General features: G+C 40.2%; 1 long non-coding RNA gene across 1 annotated transcript in view; it reads left to right on the plus strand.

Moving 5' to 3' along the window:
* Positions 1 to 16231, plus strand: part of LOC129150058 (uncharacterized) — a 28143-nt gene extending 11912 nt beyond the window's left edge. Inside the window, exons 2-3 of the long non-coding RNA XR_008556827.1 lie at positions 4459 to 4523; positions 16030 to 16231. This is a non-coding gene — a long non-coding RNA (uncharacterized LOC129150058). The remainder of the gene's footprint in view (positions 1 to 4458; positions 4524 to 16029) is intronic.
* The last annotated feature ends 7356 nt before the right edge of the window (positions 16232 to 23587 follow it).

Genomic DNA, 23587 nt, shown 5'->3' on the forward strand with positions numbered 1-23587 from the left:
ACCTAACCAGTACTCTTCAGAACTGGCAGGTCATCAAAAACTAGACTTTGAGTAACTGTCACAGCCAAGAGGAGCCTAAAGAAGCATGGCAGCTCAACATAATTTGATATCCTGGACAGGAAAAGAATGGAAGTACCAATTTAAGGAAACCTGAATAAGGACTTTAGTTAATAACATATCAACTTTGGTTCATTAACTGTGACAAACGAATTATACTAATGTGAGATGTTAATAACACAGAGAACATGGTGTATGATATATGGGAACTCTCTGTACTATCTTCACAATTTTTCTGTAAGCCTAAAACTATTCTAAAAGAAAAAGATAATTTAAAAAGCATGGTTAGAGTTAACGCTAACATGGAGCTTCTGATTCGGTAGACACATTTGAGCCTGAGATTCTGCATTTCTGACAGGCTTCTGCTGCTGTGCATGCTGCTTGGTTCTGCTCACCTGGGCCTCATGCAGTTGTTCGCAGCATGGTCTCCAGGCCAGCAGGGTCAGCATCACCTAGACCAGTGGTCGGCAAACTCATTAGTCAGCAGAGCCAAATACCAACAGCACAACGATTGAAATTTCTTTTGAGAGCCACATTTTTTAAACTTAAACTTCTTCTAATGCCACTTCTTCAAAACAGACTCGCCCAGGCCGTGGTATTTTGTGGAAGAGCCACACTCCAGGGGCCAAAGAGCCGCATGTGGCTCGCGAGCCTCAGTTTGCCTACCACGGACCTAGACTTTGTTACAAATGCAAATTCTCCCTCCACAGGTCTACTGAATCAGAAAGTCCGGATTGGGCTCCAGCAATCTGTTTTAGAGCAAGCCCTCCTGGGACACTGACCTCTGGAGACCAGGCTTTTCTTCTTGACGCTCAGCCATGATACAGGAGTCCACATCCACCACCAGAGGCAACCACCTCCCCTAGGCTTCTTCACCAGCAGCACCAGTGTGCTGGTCCTGGTTAATGGCATTTTTCTTATCTTCTAACAGCTCCCCCTTTGGCCGTTATTTTGTCAGCTTTTGACAAAATGTCTTTAAAATAGATTCCTTTTTCCATATTATTCACATACAACATAATATTAGTTTCAGGTGTGCAACACAGTGATTTCACACTTATGAAGTGATCAGCATGATGAGTCTAGTAACCATCTTAATCCTCTTTCCCTTTTCTGCTCAAGCCCCTTCCTCCCGCCTCTTTGGCAGCCATCAGTTTGTTCTCTGTATCTATGAGTTTGATTCTGTTTTGCTTTGTTTGTCTGTTTGTTTTTAGATTCTTCATATAAGTGAAATCATATGGTATTTGTCTTTCTCTGTCCAATTTATTTCACTTAGGTCCACTCATGTTGTTGCTACTATGTTGATTTTACGCCCAAAAAAACTTGCTAAAGTATATTTTCCATATTTTCTTTAGCTCCATCTGATCAAGGTTACCATCTTGTTAAGGTATTTCTGCTATTAGGAGCAAAGCCAAATGCACTCTGTCCCTTTATGACAGTTTGCACATACTCAAGGCCAAGATCAGATTGAAGGTTTGGCTGGGCTAAAGGTTTAGTGGCTCCATCACATGCTTCTTAGTATGTCATCCCCAGCCATTCGGAGGATGAGATCTCTGGAGGGTAGGGTTTTTTGTCTGTTTGTTCATTTCTCTATGGCCAGCACCCAGGTCAGTTTCAATACTTGTTGAATAAATAAATGCCTCCAGATCCTCAGATTTTATTCATATTTTTTAAAGAGCCAAAGAAATCATAAGTTTTTGGCCCCTTTTCACATATCAATAATGAACATGATGGATAAACATAAAGATTTCTTCAGAATCATAGAAACCAAGTCTTTTTTGACTATTGGTATCTAAAACAAATAGGATCTTTATCAATATTCATATAAAAGTTTCTTTTGTAGAGAACAAATCTATGGTTTTAGCCTTGGGGTGAATAACAATGATGGAAATCTCTCTGAAAGGCTGGTAGTAAAGATGCATGAAATACATCACAGCAATTTTATATTTTTTAAATTATCTTTGTCTCTCTATATATATTGTCTGCAGTTAGTCTTGTGGTTGCCAGAAAAAGGAGGTTGTGGGGAGTGAGGAGGCCTAATATATGGTGATGGAGGATGATTTAACTTTGGGTGGTGAGCATACAGTGCAATATACAGATCTTGTAACATAGAAATGTACACTTGAAACCTATATGATCCTATTAACCAATGTCACCCCAATAAATTGAATAAATAAATGAGTAAATAAATGGAACAAAAAAGTATGAATCTTTAGGTAAATGTTATATCTGGGAAACTGATGCTAGAATATCTTGAGCTCCAAGTCATTCTCCCTGTTAACTCTTAGTCATCGGCTGCTGTCACTAGCAGTTATAGGTTTCCTCTGCTTTTTGCAAGTTTGCTTTACACTATTTCACTTTTACAAAAGACCTATATTAGTAGTTGTTTTCACTACCTAAAATAAATCAGAAGGATATTTTCCCTTATACAAAAAAAAAAAAAAAAGGAAAAGTGAAAAGAGTGTTCAGCATTCATTTTGCAGGGAGCCGTTATAGAGACATTGTGCACCCCAAGCAGTGAGAGTGGCCCCACCAAGCTCCTTCCCTGGGAACTATATCCAGCATCTCAGCATCCAGCACCACAGCTTTGAACAGTATCTGTGAGCATCTGTGCTTTATCTCAACTGGTTTTGTGCATCCATTAGCAAGATGTGGCTTAAGGTAATTGCTTCTTTGTTTTTTATGCCATTTTGGCTTATGCAAGATTTCACAGGAACTCTCTACTTTGGATAGTGTTTGTGGGGAGGATGTGTTGCGGGGAGAGTTTTTTGAAAGACTGCCATAGACCACTACACTGATTAGGTGGTTTAATTTCCAGTAGGACCTATTGAAGCCCAAAAGTCTTGCTCCTTGACTGGGGTTTTCACTGTGTATAAAAACTGGGTCCTTTAAACAACTTTCCACTTTGTATTGTTCTATTTTTTTTTTCTTTCTTTTTTTCAGTTATTGACTCTGAGAGAGATAGGCCTGATAATTTTCTACCTTTCCTACTTAGGAGCTTTGATTTCGGTAACTACATGGGATATTCAGGGAACAATGTCAGTTTCTCTGTGGACTCTCAGCATGAAAACATCAACTTTCTGTCTTCAAACATCCATCAAAGTCTTTGGCCAACTGATTATACCCTTTGTGTTCAGGGCTTTTATGTACTTGTTCATTTTTCTATGTGCTTACTAGATTGCAGTTTACTTTGAGTGGGAGAGTAGACAATAGATTTAATTTGTAAATGAAAAGACCACAGTAAACTCACTTTGGTAGATTTCCTGAATTTCTTAATTTTTCCAAGTTTTGTTCTTTGAATAGAGAAAGCCAACACTTGTCTCAATAAATTTTCATTTACTATCCTGTATAACTACTATGATTTTTTTCTAATATTTCCATTTGAATGGCTCCTTCTCATCATGTAGGCTTTACTTTAAATAGCACTTCTTCTGTCTACCTTTCCATGTTAATTCTCTCCATAAATATAAACCTGTATTACTTTGTTGGTGACCTAACCATTACCTAAAATTATTTTTAACTGTTGCAAATAATTTATTTTCTCCTTTCATCACTATAAAAAACCATGAGCATACTTACCTTGTCTGGCTTGTTCATCATTTCATCCTTAGAAGAGCTATTTAAAGTGTACAGTCAGCATTGAAATCATTATTGAATGAATAAGTGAGTGACAGAGTTTAAATTCACAGATTTGTTTCAGAAAGAGGTACAAACTTAGGGTGACCATAAGTCTCTGTTTATCTAGGACAGTCTTAATTTACACTGCTGCCCAAGGTTGAGTTATTTCATTATTATGAATAGCATCTCTTTTTATTTTCTGATTATCTGCATTAGACTAACATGTATACTGGCAAGGTTGAATGTGAGGCACTCTGTTTATTCTCTGCCCCTCAGGATCACATTGGGCTCTGCTAAGGGTCTAGTTGACTGGGAACAAGAGAGGAAAATGACTTCTACTACTCGCATAGTAGAGGAATGTTTTATTTTAATAGTTATTATGTAGAATTTTCTAAAATTTCCTGCTTGGAATTTTCTAAAGCTTTCCACTATTGTTGATGTAGTGATAGTCAGTATTTTTCTGATTGCATTAAGAAGTGTTGCAACAAATAACCAAAATTGGAATGCAATAATTCACATTCTGAATATAGTAAAGAGGTTATTTCTCATAAGAACTAAGCCTAAATGCAACTACTGCAAAATAAACTTAGATTCAATCTGTCAAACAAAGATTAAAAATGAATGAGGGCAGACTTTTGTACTTTAATTTTGTGTGGAATTTAGTCTGTATTCAAATTTGGCATATTCGTATGTTGCTTGCATTATTTCAGGATACTTTATGCGGTTCATAGTGATCATTTTACAATGCCCTCTGATGTAGCTGTGTGTCTTTTTTTTTTTTTGTAGCTCCTATTATGACCATTTGCAGATTATTTGGATGGCAAAATGAAGTCTACACAACTGGCTCCCAGGTACTTTTGGATCACAGTAAACAACTTTCTGAATCTGAAAACTGGGGTCCCTTTCCATGTTACCTCTCAAAACATGGTTGCTCTCTTAGAAATTGACTTAGAGTTAAACTTGAATGCAAGAAATAGTGAAGTTCAAAGTAAGTTTTAACAAAACGGAAGGTATTTCTTTCTCATGTAAATGAAGATGGGCAAAAGTTGGCAGAAGGAGGTTGAAACTGTAGATCCCATCTCTCAGGAACACATGATCCTTCTAATTCAACATGGAGACATCCCTGTGTGTTAGTTTCATTATCATGGTCTTGGATGGCTGCTGGGGATTGGGTTATTTCATCTGTATACCAGGAAATAAAGTGGAAAAAGAAAAAAGAGCAATGGGCCAATGTAATAACCAAATGTTTTAATGATCACTTGCTTGGCTATCTGGCCACAAATTCAGAGAGAGAGCCTGGGAACTGTTGTCTTTAAAACAGGTAGTCATTTGCTCTCTTAAAAAAATGGGAGGTCTTAAGGAAAAAGGGAGCCCGGAGGTCCTGGTTCTATTTCGGGTCAGGGAACATACCTGGATTGCGGGCTTAATCCCCAGTGGGGGCCAGGTAGGAAGCAGCCAATCAATGATTCTCTCTCATCATTGATGTTTCTGTCTCTCTCTCCCTCTCCCTTCCTCTCAGAAATCAATAAAAAAATTTTTTTATAAAAAGAGGGAGAAGAGAAGTTAAGGTAGACAACTAGCAGTTCCCACCACAGTTTATAGACCACATGGTTTCATAAAACAATAGTTTGGTGGGGGGTGAATGGCAGGAACCTAAACATCCTTTCCTTAAGCTATAAATGTAAAACCTTCTGGCTTCTTGATACATTGTAGGGTGGGAGATGGATCTGTTTCTGTCTTTCTAACACCTTTCAGTTCCTTTATATGGAATAGTAAACCTAACTGATAAATGTAATATTCTTTGGATCATGTTTTTATTAATGTATACAAAATACTGTTGTTAAAGCAAGAAACACACGCAACTTCGCTAACCTCATAAAGTACTAAGAAGGGCATTGTCATTTTTTCTACTTTTTGTCCCCAAATAATAAACGCAATGGGGAAGACACCTATTTGCAAACTTCAGAAACAACTCAAAGGATAGTAAGAGTAATTGGTATGTAAAATTCCCAAAGTTCACTTAAGTCATATGACAAAATTTGCAGGTTATCAACCAAATTTAATTCTGGATTAATTTCAGTTATTGGTGATTTGAAGTTTTGAATAAATAAGAATTATAAGACATTCACAGAATAAATTCTTGGTATAATGCAAACAGAGTCATACACCATTAAATTTCAAATGAATATAGAAAAAGAAGCATAAGCAATTAAGAAAATCAAATCTGAAAGCAATAAAAAAAGCATATTTATGTTAATTTGATGCTGTTAGTTCTATTCCATAATAGTCATAGCATAACCACTAAAACACTTATGGCCAGTTTCCTAAACTGAAGATTATATCTTAAAAATTACATTTCATAAAAAAAGTTGTTTTAAATGCATAAATCAAAGCCTTTATTTACAAATGAATGCCTTACTCCTGGATATGTGTGATGTTATGTGGCTTCTTGCTGACCGTCCCTACGGTAATTCACACTCTCCAGCATCTATAGCACAGCTGTGAAGTCAGTAGGAAGTCATTCAATCATTTGTAATTTTACACATCTGTCAGTTAAATCTGAACATCAAATGCAAAATTGTACACAGAGGGACATTATGGAAATTTGTGACTCTCCCTGGAGGGTGTTGGATCTATATACCAACAAAAGATCCATAAATGAATCTTTCCATCCATGAGATATATATTCCTTTTCTACTAATGCTATGCTAGCTAAGAATTTTCAAAACAGAAGGGGGTTCTGTAATCAGGAATAAAATGAAAATGGAGCCTTCAGATTAAGTTGTCATCCTCTTTAAAAAATATGAGATTTTTGGGGTGCATTGTGGAATCACAATGGTTACCACTCTTTAATTTTAAAAGTTTTATGTGGCCAGAGTAAATAAATTATAAATTTAACATTCTTCACATCCATATGAGTTTGCATAGAAGGTTTCAAAATGATCTGGGCATGTCAGAGAATTGAGGCCATATAAAACAAACATACCTCACATGGAACAGACGGACAAATTTCAGAGGGAAGGTGGGAATGATTAACCAGGAAACTTATATGTATATATACATAGCCCATGGGCACAGACAATAGTGTGGTGAAGGCCTGGGGTGGGTGCAGGGTGGAGGGGGTCGATGAGAAAAACACACAAACAAAGAGGACATTTGTAAGATGTTCAACAATAAAGATAAATTAAAAATAATAATTATAAAATGAAAACAACAACAAACATACCTCACTGATACTGCAAAATTACTACTTGTTAGTGTGATCCTTGTAGTGTCACCTCCACTTCAGAGAGAATAGTTCTTTAACTGCTGTTCCTATTTAAAAGTTTCAAAAAACATATACTTTAAATTTTTGTTTTCTGTATAATTATGAAAAAATACAGATTATTTACCTATAATATAATGATAATGAGTCAGCTTGTTTTTCCTGAGAAGGATGCAAGGGCGATTTCTTTTCCTGGTTCTTGTCCATATGGATTCGAAGAATGAAGCCACAGACAAGAGGTGGTAGATGAAAAGGGTGGAAATTTATTGGAAGCAAATACAGACTCCCTCATAGGGAGTGGGGTCCCAAGGCAGTAACCCACCAAGCTTTTTTTTTTGCTAAAGTTTATAAATGCTACAGTTCTTTGTTTTTTTCATATTCCCTTCTGATTGGTCACTATATCAGCTTCGAAGCCCAAACCCCACATGGTGCCCCCTACTTATTCTCCCCCTTCAGTGATAGAATTCTCTATCTCCTGTGAAAATCTGTTTCCCTCTCTCTCCCATTTGTCACTATTTCTCTCTCCCCTGTGAGAGTTTGTTTCCTCTTTCTCCCCATACCCTGTGGCTTGTCCCTCTCTCCTGTGAATGGATGTCTTCCTCTCCCCTTATCCTGTGGCACCCTTTTTTCTCTCTGTGAATGGATGCCTTTTGGCAGCTCCAAGCCCTCACCTATGCCTTCCTCCCCCATGAACCCACTTTATTCCGAAAATTCTATAAACCTGCTTATTTTATCCCTAAAACTCCTTTCAATAACACTTTCAGATTGCAATCATTTCAAAATTTAAAAGATGCCTGGTTATCAATATTAAATTTTAAGTTTTAAATAGTTTTGATATATTGACTCTTGTTTTCTGTTTGGTTCACCCTTATCTGTAATTTTTTAGAATTATGTGATAAAAATACCACAGACCAGAAAAATGTGATTAACATTCTAGTCTCCTGCTTCAGTGAATTTGTTCTTAGGTTAGTAGTTTACCTTTGATGATCAATTTTTTCACCTGAATTTCAAATGTAATGACAATAGCTCTTAGGATATTTGTGAACAGTAAATGAGATAGCATCCTATCTAATAACAGACAAATATGCAAATTGACCATACCTCCGACACACCCACAAGCCACGCCCATAAGCCACACCCACCAGCCAATCAGAGCGAGTATGCAAATTAACCCAAACCGAGATGGCTACAGAGAGCAAGGTTTCCTAGGTAACAGAGGAAGCCAAGCTTTCTGCCAGCCATTTCCAGGCCTAAGCCTCCACTCAAGCTACAAAGTTTCAATTATAGAAGGTAAACAAATTCAAACAAATGGGGGCAGAATGGAGCTTGAGAGAGCAGGCCAGGGTTGCTGCCGGCAACAGGGGAAGCAAAGCTTTCCACACACCCTGGCCGGGCCCACCCACTTAAGGCAACAAAGTTTCAATTATAACCCCAACACAAATGGCTGAGGGCCTTGGAGGGAGCCCCAGGCTTGGCTCCACTCCAGGCTACAAAGTTTCAATTGTAGAAGGAAAATAAATTCCAGATACCAGGGCCTCCTCTTGGGTTGCCAGGGGGCGTGGCCTGCCTGCAAACCACCACAGGCCCCTCGCTCAGGCCGCCCCACGCCCCAAGGGAACCCCACCCTGATCAGGGACGCCCTTCAGGGCAAACCAGCTGGCCCCCACCCCTGTACCAGGCCTCTATCCTATCTAATAAAAGAGTACTATGCAGATTGATCATCACTGCAACACACAATATAGCTGCCCCTATGTGGTCAAAGATCCTGCCCCCATGTGGACACAAGGCCTCTATCCTATCTAATAAAAGAGTACTATGCAGATTGATCATCACTGCAACACACAATATAGCTGCCCCCATATGGTCAAAGATCCTGCCCCCATGTGGACCACAAGATGGCCAGCAGGAGACAGCAGTTGGGAGGCACCCGGCCTGCAAGGGAGGGCAGTTGAGAAGGACCAGGCCTGCAAGGGAGGGCAGTTGGAGGTGATCAACCCTGCAGGAGAGGGCAGTTAGGGGTAACCAGGCCGGCAGAGGAGGGAAGTTGGGGGCAAACAGGCTGGCAGCAGAGTGGTTAGGGGGTGATCAGGCTGGCAGGCAGAAGCAGTTAGGGGCAATCAGGAAGGCAGGCAGGCAAGCAATTGGGAGCCAGCAGTCCTGGATTGTGAGAGGGATGTCCCAGATTGGAGAGGGTACAGGCTGGGCTGAGGAACAACCCCCCTCCATGCACAAATTTCATGCACCGGGCCTCTAGTCCTAATATATAAAAAGCCAGGCACGGTCACAACTGAAACAACCGGACAGATGACCGAACAGAGGCTGCATGGGGCAAAAGGCTGGCGGGGGGTTAGTGAGGGACAACCAAACCACTGAACAGCAGGCTGTGTGGGCAACCAGGCCAGCAGGGGTGTTAGTGAGGGACGACCAAAGATCTGACCAGCAGGCTGTATGAAACAACCAGGCCAGCAGGGGGGTTAGTGAGGGATGGCCAAACGACTGAACAGCAGCATGCATGGGGTGACCAGGCCAGCATGGGAGGCAGTTGGGGGCAACTAGGCCCGCAGGGGTGATCAGGATGGCAGGGGGGGCAGTTAGGGAGGATCAGGCAGGCAGGCAGGTGAGCAGTTAGGACCCAGCGGTCCTGGATTGTGAGAGGGATGTCCGACTGCCAGTTTAGGCCTAATCCCAGGGCAGTCAGACATCCCCTGAGGGGTCCTGGATTGGAGAGGGTGCAGGCTGGGCTGAGGGGACCCCTCCCATGCATGAATTTCATGCACTGGGCCTCTAGTATATATATATATTTACCCTATTGATAAGTAAACTGCTAGTCTCCTTCCCCTATTTAATTAATATCTTTAAACACAAAAGTACTTCTAATAATGAAGAGTTCTTTTTTTCCTGTTATCTATTCAAAAATTTGAAGACTTTTTATACCCCAACTCACCCCTATTATATTTGTAAACAAGACTGAATTTTGCTGTACAATTTTCCAGTTATGTATGAAAGCCCTTTGAATCTGTTATTGGTGGATCTGAATTTCTTCCTACTCTGCTGTTGTATCTTTATTACTCGTGAGGTAAAGCCAAAGTAGGTTAAGTCTGACACTGATTCCTATAAATTGGATTTGGCAATTTGACCTTTGTGTTATTTAAGGTTAGCATTATATCCAAGCCTGCCTTTCAGCCCTCCCTGGTTTGGCTCAGTGGGTAGACATTCAGCCTGCAGACTGAAGGGTCCCAGGTTCAATTCCAGTCAAGGGCACATGCCCAGGTTGTAGGCTCAATCCCAGGTAAGGGGCATGTAGAAAGCAGCTGATCAATGATTCTCTTTCATCATTGATGTTTCTATCTCTCTCTCCCTCTCCCTTTCTCTCTAAAATCAATAAAATATATTTTAAAAGAAGACTGCCTTTTAGACTCATGAAATATAACAGTACAGCATTTGGTGGTGGTGGTGGGGCAACAAAAAGGAAGGAATGGAAAAGAGGCTTATTCTTTTGAATGAAATAATGCAGAAACAGTTTTAAGACAAATTATAAAAGGACAACTGAGACATATGTGTCAAGGATATATTGACAGAAGTCAGAGTGTGTATTAAGAATAAAATAATTACCCCGAGATCTGGTCAAATCTCTTGGTAAATACGCTAATGACAGATACTTAACAAATGCACTGATGGTGTTTATTAACAGAATATGCCTGGTTTAGCTAGGATTACTTATAACAAACAAACCTGTAGTTCATAGAAGGGGAGAGGTGTATAACTCCCTGGAATATGTCACATAAGCTATCTTATATAATCCTACCTAATAAAAGAGTAATATGCAAATTGACCACACCTTTGCTACACCCAAGCCACGCCCACCAGCCAATCAGGGCAAGTATGCAAATTAACCTAACCAAGATGGTGGTTAATTTGCATACATAGGCGCCCTGAGCGGACCCCCTGCGACAGATCACAGGGAGCTGGGGTCCACTCCGGCACCAGGCTGAAAGCCTCCCACGGAGGCTTTTGACCTGGTGCTGGAGCAGATCCCTGCAATCGATCGCAGGGAGCTGGGGTTGCTTCAACCTGGTGCAAAAGTGGACCCCCTGCGATCGATCGCCTGGGCAGGGAGCTGGGGGTCTGCTTTCGGCCTGGGCAGGAGTGGACTCCCTGCGATTGATCACAGGGAGCTGGGGGTCCGCCCCTGCCCAAGAGGCTTTCGGTCTGGGCAGGCCTGGGCAGGGGCTGAGCTAGTGATCAGAGGGAGCTGGAGGGGCCTGCTCAGGCCTAAAGCTTCCACCAGAGGCTTTAGGCCTGGGCAGGGCCCAGCCCTCGATTGGTGTGAACTATAGAGGAAACACCTTTTCTGACTGCACATTGGCTAATCTTCCTGTATGCCACTGGTAATATTCTTAGTAACTTGGGTAATAAGAATCCAAAAAGGTGATCTAGGGTTTTTCCACCACACTTCTGGAGAAAAAAATGAAGGTCTGCTGCTGGAGGGCTAAGAAATGTCATATCCTGCCCTAGCCGGTTTGACTCAATGGATAATGCCTCGGCCTGCCGACAGCAGGGTCTGAGTTCGATTCTGATCAAGGGCATGTACCTAGGTTGCAAGTTCCTCCCTGGCTGGGGCCCAGATCAGGGCTCATGCAGGAGGCAACCAATCAAAGTGTTCCTCTCACTTTGATGTTTCTCTCTGTCTTTCCCTTTCTCTTCCACATTTTCTAAAAGTCAATGGAAACATATCCTCAGGTGAGGATAAAAAATAAAGAAATGCATATCCTATGAAAGACACATCTTGAAAATGCCTAAAGAAAGTTGTCATTTTTTCATGGTGAAGGGACTGGAGTCGTGTTGATGAAAACACCTTGGTGGCTGCGGTGACTGGCAGTGGCTGCAGCAGTGGGATGATGGGGCTGGTGCCTTCCCCTGACCAGCCCGGTCACCTCCCATGGGGAGTGGGCCTAAGCTGTCAGTAGGACATCCCCTGAGGGCTCCCAGTATGTGAGAGGGACCACCGACCCCCAGTGCATGAAATTCTTGCACTGGGCCCCTAGTCTTATATAATAAAAGCATAATATGCAAATCGACCGAACGGCAGAATGACCGGTAGGCGGGGGATGGGATTGGTGAGCAGGCAGCACCAGGCCAGCTATGGCGCATGCCAGTGGGCAGAGGGAGGGACAGTGATGGGGGGGCAGTGGTGACCAGTGGCGGCAGAGGGGCAATGGGGAGGTGGGGCCGGCTGCTTGCTGGCCAGCGCTGTCCCCTGATCTGCCCGCCCAGTCTCCTCCTGCAGAGGAAGACCAGACTGCAGGTTAGGCCCTCTCCCCTCAGGGAGTTGGGGGAGCAGGTTTAAGCCATCAGTTGGAAATCCCCTGAGGTTCTCCCAGACTGTGAGAGGGCATAGGCCAGGCTGAGGGACCCCCCGAGTGCACGTATTTTCATGCATCGGGCCTCTAGTTGATATATAAAATGGGTAGGTTTCATTATAAAATAGCTATCCTACCTAATAAAATAGTAATATGCAAATTGACCTCATCTTCGCTACGCCCAAGCCACGCCCACCAGCCAAAGCCACGCCCACCAGCCAATCAGGGCAAGTATGCAAATTACCCAACAAAGATGGCGGTTAATTTGTATACGCTGAGCGAGGGAGGAGTGAAGACTGAAGACAACTTAGAAGGAAGAGGGAGGAAAAGCTGAAAGCAAGGTGGCTGCCAGAGGGAAAGCCCGGGCGGAGCGCGGTGGGGTGGGGCAGGGTGGAGTGGGGCGGAGCGGGGCGGGTGGCAGCGGCGCGGGGTGCAGGCATGGTGGCTGCAAAGGCGGCGGCAGCGGCAGCGCACGCGGCTGCAGGGGCCGCTTGCAGGATTCTTCCTGCAAATGGGCTACTAGTTTTCATATAATTAATGATGGCATATATCCCTTAGAAAACTCATTTATTAAATCTGAAACTCAATACTTCCTAATGAGTATAAAAACGGGAAACTTATGTCTTTGTCTTGGCATATTACTTCTTCACCTAGTGCCTCATGACTGCCCCTGTCTTTGAAATTATATACTTTGACATTATGTGACTTGCTGATCTGAAATTCATGTTATATCAATGTATAATTTCTTGAAAAGCTGTATACATTCAACCTGAATGGCATAAGAGTTAAATGAAGAATTTATATTTTGGTTTGTTTTCTTTTTTGAGGAATGATAAACTGTTATTACTAAAGGAAAGCCTCAAGGATACCACCTCCAGAATCTAAGTTCAAATCTTGACCTCTCCCATTGAAGTGCATGACTTTTTGGAAGAATGGAGTTTAAGAGATTTCTTATCGGAATCACTAAACAAACATATAATTCACTGAGTCTATTTTTTTTTCATGTTTTGATTGTGTGATGGGAGACTATATCATTTTCCCAAGTAATAAAAGGAATATAAGAATCAACTTTATAAAACAAAGAGTTAGGACAAAAGAACATTTGACCAAAAATAGAGTGTTGTTGTTTTTTCTTCCTTAATTACTGCCATTTAGCAACATCCAAGCCACTTTTCCTATTTATAAGGTTTTTTAATTTTGCTTCACAAAATTTCTCTATATCCCCTTACTTCCATGGCATTAATTTCCATATGGACAGGTTGTTCAACATTCTTGTCTCTTGATTTGTTTAGCTTATCAACTAAATTATTATTTATTTTCTACCTCTCCTGAGCCCTCAATTGTATGCCATATTTTTAGACCAGTTATCATAATAACACCATTTGTGAAATATTCAATTGAAATATTTCACAATTCAAAACCCTTTTCTATATTTCTTGTTCATTTATTTTAATGAAATTTAAAAATCTCTTTGCTGCAATTTCAAAATATTAAAATTATAAAATACAAAAGTATATTCTCATAATTTTTGACCTAAAATTTACTTGGTGGTAAAAACCTGACCTGATTTATTTTATTCATCTTATTTTATAAATCACTAGAGGCCCAGTGTATGATTAAATCATGCACATGTAGGGTCCCCTACATGCTTTCGCTTTCGATCGCAGTGGAGCTGGGTGCCTGTCCGCTGGTGCACCAGGCCTTTCAGAAGCCTCTGGCACAGTGAAGGCTTCTGAAAGGCCTGGTGCCTGAGCAGACAGGCACCCAGCTCCCCTGCTTTTGATGGTCCGTGGCAGGACGTGAGCTTACTGCCCTAGAGGCCCCTTCTGTGCCGCAGCACAGCCATGGTGCAGACGCTGAGCTCACGCCGCCGCTGGTGACGCGAGCTCAGTGTCCCACCGGCCCAATCAGCCACCCCGAGTCCCACCCCCCCGTGCCTGCTGGCCAATCGTGGGCATAGCGAAGGTATGGTCAATTTGCATATTTGTCTATTATTAGGTAGGATTATTTCTCTCACTTCATGTGACTGCATATGTTTGGATGCAGAAAAATAATTATCTTTGATTGTCTAGTCTTTCCTCAATCACTATTGGAAATGTTACACAATAAAAGCCATGTAAATTGACTTAACTCTAAAGCACACTGAATTGTGACCGACATCTGGTCCCAACAGTTTCGGATAAAGGATTGCATACCAAGAATCCAACATTTATTTGAACTGGATGAGGCAAAATCTTTGAATTCAGCTTATTTTTAAACTATTACCATTCATCACCTTCCTTCTATTCCTTAATGTCCTGCTTAGAATAATAACTCCATTATTATAAAGAAAAAGTTGCAAAGAGCAAATTTTAAAAACTGTAACAACACAAGACAAACAACAATTCCTTTGCATTTTTCCTGCCTGCATGTCCAAATATGCAATACATTAGAGGCCCAATGCACGAAATTCATGCAAGGGACTTGGCCCCCGCCCACCTCAGTGGCCACCTCAGCCCTCGCAGCCCTGGCTTCCTCCAGAAGGTCGTCCAGTCTAATTAGCATATTACACTTTTATTATTATAGACTAGAGGCCCAGTGCACGAATTCGTGCACAGGTGGGATCTGGCCGGCCCACCTCAATGGGGGCCCATCAGGCCAGGGGGGAGGGGCCATGGGTGGTTGGCCAGCTAGCCCCACCCCCAATTGGGGTGTTGGGGGCCAATCAGTGGCCAGACCGCTGGAGGGGGACAATTGGGGCCCAGATCAGGCTGGTTGGCTGCCACAGTGCGCATCATATCCACCAGTCATTCTGGTCGTTCTGGTCATTCCACCATTCCGGTCACTGGGCTTTTATATATACAGATTTGCTTTAAATTCATCACACACCCTCACCCCGTCCCCCCCCCCAAAAAAAAGGCATCATTCAACTCATTCCCTTGTACTGATAAATGTCCTATACCAAGTATTTCCTAATTGCTTTATTCTCTTTCAAACTCACACATTCTCCCCAGTCCCTCTTAGGTAATTACCAGATGATTATACATCCATCTATAATTGAGGTAATTGAAGAATTCAGATAGGAAATCCCACACCTTCCCCCCACTCCAAACCCTTACTCTGCCTCATTCAATTCCAAATTCCTCATAGCTTATACTATCCTGAAATTATTTTATTTTTTTCTTTGTTTACTTGATTATTGTCTATCTTTATTCTTGTCAAATTAGAAACTCTAATGTAGGAAGAAATAGCTTCTGTCAGGAATTCCTTCTGGTATCCCCAGATCTGGAATAGTGTCTGTCACATAGTATGTATTTGAACAAATCAAGAACCTAATTTATTATTGAAAAGCCATTTCATTTTAATTTACTAAAAATTGACTTCTAGTTATAGGTGAATGAGTCTAATTTAATGTAAGTTTTTTTCCCTTGTGCCAACAATTGAGAACAGATGCTTTCCATTTTGCCTATCATTAAAAAAAATGGCACATGATAAAAGAAGTGATATTTACTTTTCTTGGAATAATTTTCATTTAGATTTAATTAAATTACCTGAAGCAGCACAGCATTTTCAAAATGTAGAAGTAAAAATATTTGGATGCATCTCTCATACTAGATTAAAATCCTCCTATTTATACATTTAACACTTTATAAACCTACCAGATATAGCATTTGGTTCTTTCTGTTTGATTAAGTATTTTACTACTGTTTGTGTGAGAAACTTGATTAACCTATTTTTTTTTTCTTTTGTCAGGAATCACTTATTTCAGATTAGACTCTTCAAGTGTAAACACAAAGTCACTAAGTACTTTCAGCACACTGTGCTTGTCACAGGTCCTTCCAGAGCTCATTTTTTGTGTTTGATTATATTCATTGAAGAATCAGAAAAGGGCAGAAGGAAGAGTAGAAGAAAAAAAGGATGAGGATGATGAAGAAGAGGAGGAATGACGAAGACAGCAGAGAAGCTAAACGCATGCAATCTTCAACTACAGCTTGTATACTACTAAAATAGAATCATGAAGTTTCATCTCTCACCTCCCCTTATATGCTATTCTTGGAAAAATATGAGCCTTAAAGCACATTTTAGGAAGTTTTGTTATTTTTCCCTAGACTTTGAATTAAGGGCCAACACAATTTCATTTTGCATAAAACTGCCACCCAGGGTCCAGATTCTTCCTTTACTGCCCTTTCCCCTAGTCAGTATCTCACATTTTCCTCTCATACTTCTCTCCAGGTACCTTGGATGTCCTTATTATTGGTTTACACTTTAGATTCAAAGTATGATTTGCCCCCATTCTCTACGAAGACTGCATTCTCTCAGTATCTTTAAGCCCTACTCTAAGATGGAGCCTTAGAGTAAAATTGTTTTAATTACTTTGTCCAAGCCTAAGGAAATAGAAGGGAAAATGGAAGATTCAAAAGTCTCCCTCCATTCGCACATATCCAGTTTCTTGACCAAAATATAGCAAGGTTGGGGATTTTTTTAATATTTCATGGGAAACTATTGCACAATTAGGGATCATATAGAAAATATGCTGCTACAAGCCAAAATTATATGCTTATTTCTTGGAACAATTAAGGAATAGAAGAAGCTATACAACAATACTGCAGATTTCCCTTATTAATTTCTAGCTATCTTCAAACACAGAAACAATTACAACACATAATACAATGATTTCCTATAATTCACTCCATCTGGGAAGCCTCCCCTGGAAGCACCCAAAATTTCCTCAGAGCCCACTGCTTGGGTCTTCCAGGGACTTTACCATATTTCATTGCTTTGGATTACTTATCTGTGTCTTCACAGTGTTATATGATCTTTGGTTTCAGTGGGTCTTTTGATCTAAAGAGGGCCAATGTCTGTAGAATGGTTAAATAATCAAAACTCATTTTAGCTTTCAATGATTAATTAATTCTCCTCACAAATATTTTCCTAGGCATAAAACCACCTGCCTAGGAAAAATAAAGATGTCTTAGAGATGTGTTGGGGTCCTAAGAAAGCTTACAAGTGAGATAATAAAATTAGTTCATTGTAAATTAGTGAGTACAAAAGCAGGAGAATGTGGACAAATGTAACATATTGAGCTGCGATCTGCCCAACTTTATACCAGCTCACCAAAGTAGATTTTACTTTATAAAGTAGGCATTTTATTCTTAGTAATGAATAAATGGACTCTCAGAGAATTAAAGTCAAAATTGGAGTTCAAGTCTTTAATTTGCTTCTGGGTCTATCCAGTGGTGGTTGGAGGTGAAGTCTGAGAATAAATTTTCTAATAGAAAACATATAGAGAGTAACTTAAGTTACTTCAAAGAAAATGTAATCATCAAAACAACTATTGAAATTGCTAAAATTGTAAAGATTTGAGTGACAAAAATATTGCAGTAGCACTGTTTAATGGAGGATTATTCAAAAACTAGAGGCCCAATGCACGAAGATTCGTGCAAGAATGGGCTTTCCTTCCCCTGGCTGCCGGCACTGTCTTCGCTCTGGCTGGAGCCGCCTTTTCACTCTGGCCCGGAGCCACCTTTCCACCTTCCCACGCTGCCCAGAGGCCCGGAGTGGCTCGGGTGGTGCAGAACACCTGTGTCGTCGCCATGGCGACGATGCAAGTGTCCCACCCTGCCCCAGCCGCTCAGTACCTCATATGCAAATTAACCCGCCATCTTTGTTGGATTAATTTGCATACTCACTCCTGATTGGCTGGTGGATGTCATGAAGGTAGGTCAATTTGCATATTACTTTTTTATTAGTGTAGAATAGAAGCCCAGTGCACAAAAATTTGTGCACTCCAGAGGGTCCCTCAGCCCGGCCTGTGCCCTCTGGCAGTCTGTGAGCCCTCAGGGGATGTCTGACTTATGGCTTAGGCCTGCTCTCCATGGGGAGCAGGCCTAAGCTGCAGTCTGGCCTCCCTCTGTGGGAGGCAACCAGCGGGCCGATCGGGGAACAGTGCCAGCCGGTAAGCATCCGGCCCTGCCCCCTGATGGCCCCTTTGCCGCCGCCAGTTGCTGCCACCCCCTCATCACCATCCCCTCTCTCTGCCCACTGGCAACCACCTTGGCTGGCCTGGCGCACTGACCCCACCCCCTGCCAACCAGTAGTTTCACTGTTCGGTCGATTTGCATATTAGGTTTTTATCATATCTGATGAACTAAAATAAAGGTGTCATATAATCTACAAACAAGGACATAAAGAGCTTGTGTCTGTTAAATGATAGCAATTGATCCCCAAATGTTCAAATGAAATAGGTCATGACCATGAGTCACCTGGGACTGTGGAGTGCCAGACTTATATGGAACTGTTTATATTTTCTTAAAAACATTTTTGAAAGTATATATTTTTATCCTTTATTTATTAACTTTTAAAAATCAATGTAGATAGCCATTCACAAAAACTACTGAACCAGGACAATTACTTGTACAATTTCTAAAACTTTGTTAAGTGACAAAATAGAGTAAATCTATGTCTAAAATGTCAGGAACCACATTTTTCCCTCTCTATCTCCCTCAAGTCTATGTCTTTATTTTACATTCTTTTTAATATAAAAATAATAAAATCTTATTGTTTGCATTCTAATACTAAATACCCTCCATTGTCACTGACAAGTGTTTAAATAGAAATTTTATAACAATCATTGCAAACCAGGCATTCACAGTCTGTTCATAAAACGATTCTCTATAATACTAGGCACCATTAAATAAGCCACTATAAAATGCACAGCTCTCTTTTTAAAACTATGGTTAAAAGTAGTTTTAGTTTAAAATTATATTAAAAGTAGATATAAGAGATACATAAATTTATTATTCCTGATTAACTTTATGCAAATTTAAAGCATTGTAAGCATAGAATTTAATCCAGATAGGATGCAAGATGAGTTAATTATCTTTATTGTCACTCCAGAATGATACTAAGATAAGAGCATTTTCAAAATGTCATTCATTAATTCTTTCTAATATATATTTTTATATGTAATTCAGTGTGAAAATGATTCCACACAAAAATTTGAAAATGCACTGTTACCAAGAAAAATCTGTGTGTGGGTAAATCTAAATAAATGTTGACACTATAAAACTGAAATGTCCCCATTAGTGATAAATATAAGATAAAATCAGAAGAAAGGACAATTATATAAGTAGTAAAAGACAGAAAAGGTCAAATTTTGGATATAGTATTGTGAGGGTATTGAATTATTTGGAAAGAGGGTGGAGAAATTTATTTCAAACTTTTAGTAAAATATACATGATAATTTTAATATTACCTACTTACAAGTTACATATAGAGCATATAACTTAAGATTATATGCTCTAAAATAAACATGTAATCTATTTAACACATAATAGAATATAAGAACATGGAAATATAAGATAATATGAGAGAAATAAATCCCAATATACATTATTTCCACATTAATGACAATGAAAAATTACTTAAAATTGAATAATAATGTGAATACTACTCATAAAGATTGTGGGATATAACCTAAATAGTATGTAGAGGAACATTTACACTTTTAAGAACTTGTTTAAGAAAAAAAAATTTATGTCACCTGATTACATTTGAAACACTATTTGGCTAAAATATTAAAGGAATGGGAATCAAATTTAAAAAGCAAGAATAAAGATAGAAAAAAACCTAAAGAAAGAAATGAAATTTTAAATTAATTTTTGGAAAATAGCTGAAATAGAAAGCAAATGCATAGTAGAGATGATCATCAAAGTCAATGATAAAAAGAACAACCAATGTTTATGAACAAAAATGTTATGATGTTATTGTCAAATTAATTTTCTTCTAATATTTCTTTGGACACATGTGAACCTTTAATATTCTTCCATTATCTTACCTAATAATAGATAAGCATGTAAATTGACCGTACCTCTGCTACGCCCACAGCCAATCAGAGTGAGTATGCAAATTAGAAGGCCAAAGATGGCGGGCGCCCAGCTGCTCCAGGCGCAGAGTGGCCAGGCAGGGGAGGATGCCTGCTATGAGAGGGAGGGCGGTGGGGGGGGGGAGGGGTGGGTGAAGGGATCTACAGGAGTGGCACTCTGACCGCAGCGGAGACAAGACTGCAGACTCCAGAGTCTGCAGCGAAGACGAAGATGGCAGACTTGGGCCGGAGTCTGCAGCAAAGACGAAGACGGCAGACTCCAGCCAGAGTGAAGGCCTGGGTCCCAGGTGCCAGAGGAAAATCGGTGTTGGAAGCCAAGGGAAGGAAGGCCTATGGCATGAATCTCTTCATGCAACGGGCCTCTAGTTAATGCTATAAAACATACAGATATGTGGTTCAACACTTGATATATATTATTTCCTTCTATCTTCCTCCTGAATCAAAGTAATAACTTTGGTGTGATGTGTCAAGGAAACAGAGAAACCACAGTACACAGTGTTAGAAATAAAAACATGGATCTAAATAGAAATATCATAACATAAAATTTTAGCCACTAAAATAGCCTGATGTTAATATAAATATTGAGAAATCAACCAATAAAACAGAATGGAGACTCAAACTCAGTTTTTGTATATGACAAGTATATAACTTTAACAAGTTAAAGTTTGGACAGTCTCACTGTAGTACTGAAAAAAATTGTCAATACTATAGATTCAAAGTGTATCACAATCCCAAGTAATATATTAAAATATTTAGAATGTATTAAAGATCTATATTTGAAAAGAAAAGAAAATATGTTTAACTTTGTATATGTACAACTAGGAATTATCTTTATTTTTTTACAATTATGAAAATTTTATTAAATAACATAAAAGCAAAACAAAATATTGATAAATTTTATTACATCAATATTTTAATTTTCTGCACCTCAAAAGATATTTTCAACACATAAACTATATTATTATTCATAAAACATAAGAAGAACATATAAAAATAAGAACTCTAAATAATTCAACTTTTGTGTACACACTTAAGAGAAAATTTCACACAAAGCAAGAAAAGTCATTATTTGTAAAAATAAAATTAGGAAGAACAGACTAATATTTAAATAGTTTTTTATATCAGCATAATGGAATAGTCTTCATCAATAAAATGGAAAGTTCTGAAGCCACACATATCAATGTGTTAAGCAGTGTCATTCAATCAATGTTAAATTTAAAAAGCAGGTTGAAGAAGACATACAAGTAAGATCCTACCTAATAAAATAGTAATATGCAAATTGACTGCACCTTCGCTATGCCTAAGCCACACCCACCAGCCCAAGACACACCCACCAGCCAATCAGGGCGAGTATGCAAATTACCCAACAAAGATGGCGATTAATTTGCATATGCTGAGAGAGGGAGGAGTGAAGACTGAAGACAACTTAGAAGGAAGAGAGAGGAAAAGCAGAAAGCAAGGTGGCTGCCAGAGGGAAACCCTGGGCGGGGCGGGGCGGGGCGGGTCAGAACTGGGCGGAGCAGGGCGGGCGGCGGTGGCGAGCGGGTGCAGGCGCGGTGGCCGAAAAGGCGGCAGCAGTGGCAGCACACGTGGCCGCAACAGCCGCTTGCAGGATTTTCCTGCAAATGGGCTACTAGTTTATATATAAAGTACAAAGTATAAAACATGATTAGGCTATGAATATTAATATAAAGAGTGGATTTTTAAAAGTTACAGGAATGATATAAAGCAAATTTGGACAGTGGTTACATTAGAGGGAAAGATTGATTTCCTATCAATCCAGGAAATTAGGAGCTTCAAATGTACATATTTAGTTTAATTTTTAACTAGTAGTCCTGCACAGGAATCCATGTGCCAGTAGCTTGCCAGTAGCTCACTGCCACCCTCCAATAGCTCTCCACCTGTTGCCCCGCCCTCCTATATCCCCCCGTCCCCTCCCCCTGGCCTCCCCTCATAGCTTGCTGCCCTGACCCTTCCTGTAACTCTCTGCCACCTGCTTGTAGCCAGCAGCTCGCTGCCGCCCTCCTGTAGCTCTCTGCCTGCTGCCCCACTCTCCTGTAGCTCCCTCTGACCCCCTGCCTCCCCCCTCATAGCTTGCTGCCCTGCCCCCTCCTGTAGCTCTCCGCCACCCGCTTGTAGCTTACTGCCCCACCCTCCTGCTGATCCATGATCTGGTTGTTACAAAGTCGGTCGTTACGCTTCACGGAGTAATGACCATTTGCATATTACATCTTTATTATATAGGATGGATATTAGTGCCTTAATCTTAAAAAATAACTGTTTATAATTTTTGGGAATTTAAAATATGATATAATAAATTTTGAACTGGACAAGTTGTCTTTTTGTGATATTCTGATTAGTGTTGTAAAGGTATACATGAAGCCCCATATCTGATGCAAACACTTTGTTATTAAAATTATATGTTATCTTTTGTCTTTTTAATAGTATCCATCATAACAGATGTGAGATGCTATTTCACTTTGGTTTTGATTAGTATTTCCTGATGATTAGTGATGTTGAACACCTCTTCATATACCCGTTGGCCATTTGTATTCTTTTGAGAAATGTCTATTGTTTTATTTATTTGTTTGTTTGTTTGTAAATCCTCACCCAAGGATATTTTTTCCATTTATTTTTTGAAATATTTTTTTTATTGATTTCAGAGAGGAAATGAGAGAGGGAGAGAGAGGTAGAAACATCAATGATGAGAGAGAATCATTGATCGGCTGCCCCCTTCATGCCCCCTACTATGTATCAAGCCCACACCCGGGCATGTGCCCTTGACCAGAATCGAACCCAGGACCCTTCAATCTGCATACCAATGCTCTATCCTCTGAGCAAAACCAGCTAAGGCTTTTCCATTGATTTTTTTTTCTTTATTGATTAAGGTATTACATATGTGTCCTTATCCCCCCATTGCCCTCCCACCCCCCCAATCATGCCCTCACCCTCACCTTCTGTTGTCTGTGTCCATTGATTATGCTTATATGCATGCATACAAGTCCTTGGTTGATCTCTCCCCCTTACCTCCACCCTCCCCTACTTTCCCTCTGAGGTTTGAGCATTTGATCAATGCTTCTCTGTCTCTGGATCTGTTTTTGTTCATCAGTTTATGTTGTCCATTATTTTTTAAAAAGAGCAGAATGGAAGGGGAGAGACAGAAAGAAACATGGATGTGAGAAAGACACATCAATTGATTGCCTCCCACATGTTCTCCTTTCTGGGGCAGGGATCAAGCCTGCAACCAAGGTACATGCCCTTGAACAGAACTGAACCCATGATCCTTCAGTCCATGGGTCAATGCTCTAACCACTGAGATAAACATGCTAGGGTGGTCTATTGTTTTTATTTGAAAAACATCTATTCAAGTCTTTAAATGATTTTCTAATTGAGTTATCTGGGGGTTTCTTGTTAGTAAGTTATATG

Source organism: Eptesicus fuscus, chromosome 8 (assembly GCF_027574615.1).
Source record: "Eptesicus fuscus isolate TK198812 chromosome 8, DD_ASM_mEF_20220401, whole genome shotgun sequence".
NCBI lineage: Eukaryota > Metazoa > Chordata > Mammalia > Chiroptera > Vespertilionidae > Eptesicus > Eptesicus fuscus.